Source organism: Tuber melanosporum, assembly GCF_000151645.1.
Source record: "Tuber melanosporum whole genome shotgun sequence assembly, scaffold_10, strain Mel28".
In the NCBI taxonomy this organism is placed as follows: Eukaryota; Fungi; Ascomycota; class Pezizomycetes; order Pezizales; family Tuberaceae; genus Tuber; species Tuber melanosporum.
Window position 1 is genome coordinate 975,104 of NW_003299150.1, and position 3,472 is coordinate 978,575.

A 3,472-nucleotide genomic window follows, 5' to 3' on the forward strand; every position below is an offset into this window, starting at 1 on the left:
CTTTGGCCATCGTGCTAAGCGTCTTTCTTTTCACTGGAGACACCGCATCTTCAGCCTCAGAATCAGTATCACTAGGGAGGTGCCGTCTGCGTCTTCCTGGAGGCGGTATTTCGATATCACGAAGAGATGATTGGGGAAGGTCGCTAGCCTTTTTCCCCCCTCTTCTGGCGCGAGTTGGTCCACCTATTGAGAGTGAGCAAATGGCTTTAAGAATAACACACATTTATTGCAATCACGCAAACCTTTGATAGGACTGGCGTCCGGGTCGTTCTGTTTAGCTGAGTGGGAGACCACATTTTGACTCTTGGGGTCGGGTTTGCTGGGCGGGCGTTTTCCAGCTGTCGTGGGATGCCCGATTTGGGGCTCTTTAGGATAGGATTCCTCGAGGTCCTCGACTTCTCTTGCCTTGGAAGCCGCACGCCTTGGATTTCCTATTGAAGGTGAGCGAAGAGAAAAGAATAGATAAAGTTGGGGAGAAATATACTTCTAACAGGGCTTTGCAAACCTTGGGCCAGTCTGCCAGTCAGTGTCTTCTTTTTAGCTGGTGGAGGCAACAAGTCTTCATCCCAAGGGTCAGCCTCGCTCGTGGGGTGTATTTTGCGCTTTCCCGGAGGTGCAATTTCGATATCAGAAGAGGATTGGTCAGGATCATTAGCTCTCCCCCCCTTTCCTCTAGTACGGCTCGGACCACCTATCGTGCGTGAGCGGAAGGATAAAACAGAAAACTGGATCAGGGAAGAAATATACTTATAGCGGAATCATGAAGCCTTTTGGTGACTCTGCTTTTCTGTGGTTCATGTTTAGCTGGGGGTGGTGCCACATGCTTGCTTTTAGAATAGGTTTTGCTGGCAGGGTGTTCCTCGTCCTTTCTTTGAGCACTAGCTTCTGAATCACTAGAAGAAGATTTGTCGAGGGGGTGGATGTATTTCCCTTTTTTTTCCACGGTATCTAGAGCGCGTTTTGAACATGAGTATTGAGAAGAGAATGGAGAAATTTGGGCCAAGAAGGGATGTACCTAAAGCGTAGTCATGCAGAGATGTCATAACCCTACCAACCTGTGGTTTTTGTTTAGCTGTGGGGGGTGATGCCCCGTCTTCATTGTGGGAGCCACTTTTAGATTGCTCGCTTTCTCCTTCGATCAAGGTCTTTTCGATCTGAAGGAGGGAGAATTCATCGTAGGAGTCACCTTTAGATTGCTCACTTTCTTCGAAGAGGGACCTTTCGAGGCGAAGGAGGGAGGATTCGCCGCGGGTGCTACTTTCAGGTTGATTTTCTCCTTCTAAGGGGAGCTTTTCAATCCGACGGGGGGACGATTTGTTGTGGGAATCACTTTTAGATTTCTCGCTTTCTCCTTCGAGAGCATCTTCGAGATACTTTTCAAGGCCAAGGACTGAGGATTCGTCGCCGAGGTTACTTCCAAATTGCTCGCTTTCTCCGAAGAGGGACCTTTCGAGGCGAAGGCGGGAGGATTCGCCGTGGGAGCCACTTTCAGATTGCTCGCTTTCTCCTTCGAAGAGGGAATTTTCAATCCCGTGGAGGGAGGATTCGTCCTGAGAATCACTTTCAGATTGATCGCTTTCTTCTTCGAGAGCCTTTTCGAGAAACTTTTCAAAGCCAATGCGGGAGGACTCGTCGTCGGAGTCAATTTCCAATTGCTCGCTTTCTCCGAAGAGGGACCTTTCGAGGCGAAGGCGCGAGGATTCATCATGGGAGCTACTTTCAGATTGCTCACTTTCTCCTCCGATTGCGGACCTTTCGATCTGACGGAGGGACAATTTGTCGGGGGAGCCACTTTCAGATTGCTCGCTTTCTTCGAGAGCTTTTTCGAGATACTCTTCAAGGCTAAGGGCTGAGGATTCGTCGCCGGCGTCACTTTCAAATTGCTCGCTTTCTCCGAAGAGGGACCTTTCGAGGCGAAGGAGGGAGGATTCGTCGTGGGATCCAGTTTCAGATTGCTCGCTTTTTTCTTTGAAGAGGGGCTTTTCGATCTGACGGGAGGCCGATTCATCGTGGGAGCCACTTTCAGATTTCTCGCTTTCTTCGAGAGCTTTTTCGAGATACTCTTCAAGGCTAAGGGCTGAGGATTCGTCGCCGGCGTCACTTTCAATTTGCTCGCTTTCTCCGAAGAGGGACCTTTCGAGGCGAAGGAGGGAGGATTCGTCGTGGGATCCAGTTTCAGATTGCTCGCTTTTTTCTTTGAAGAGGGGCTTTTCGATCTGACGGGAGGACGATTCATCGTGGGAGTCGCTTTCAGATTTCTCGCTTTCTTCGAGAGCTTTTTCGAGATACTTTTCAAGGCTAAGGGCTGAGGATTCGTCGCCGGCGTCACTTTCAATTTGCTCGCTTTCTCCGAAGAGGGACCTTTCGAGGCGAAGGAGGGAGGATTCATCGTCGGAGCCACTTTTAGATTGCTCGCTTTCTCCTTCGAAGAGGGACTTTTCGATCCCGCTGGGGAACAATTTGTCGGGGGAGTTACTTTCAGATTGCTCGCTTTCTTCTTCGAGAGCTTTTGCGAGATATTCTTCAAGGCTAAGGACCGAGGATTCATCGTTGGAGTCACTTTCAGATTGCTCGGGTTCTTCTTCGGAACTAGAAGAAGATTCATCGAGAGGATTGACGTGTTTTCCCTTTTTTTCTGCGCTATCTATAGCGCATTATAAACATGAGTATCGAGAAGAGAATGTAGAAATTTTGCCCAAGGAGGGAATGTACCTAAAGCATAGTAGTGCAGAGATGTCATAACCCTACCAGCCTGTGGTTTCGGTTTATCTGTGGGGGACGCCATGCCTTCATTGCGGGAACCTCTTCCAGATTGTTCACTTTCTTCTCCAGAGGAAGACCTTTTGGTCTGAGTGATGGAGGATTTATCACGGGTATTTCCTTTTTTTTTCTTGATTTGTGCACGGCGTCCTGTGATAAAGAGTGTGAGCGGATTGGAATCGATAAAGGAAATTTGTAATAGGGAGATTCGAAGCTCTTGGTACACCGACAGCTTGCGCTTAGCTTTTCCACCATGAAATCCGTTTCAGGGTTTCGGCAGATGCAGAACATTATATGGGCTGTGCCAGCCAGAGTAAACGGAGACCTCAAACCGCTTTGTTTTGTGAAAGCAAACGCCTTATGCTAGTTGTTGTACCCAGAGCTTCGAACCTGACTGATAGAAATTGACATACCTGCTGTGACCCTAGGGGAGCGTGGTAGAGGTGGGTTACTCTTTGAGTCCCGGCCAGTTGAGGAAAACTCTGAAAGTTCACGTCCTGCAGCTAGAATGTGAGCGGATTATTAGATAATCTGAAGAGAAGGGAATAAAGCATACTCTTCGCCTGAGTGGAGCTACCCTCCCCTCCATTATCGTTATCTTCATTGTTTCTTCTTTTCTTCGCCATCTTCTGTACGATTGTATGTAATAGTCCAAGGAGCAGAGAAAAGAGAGATGTATGATGCAGGAGATTCTGTACCGTGTGTCGGTGCT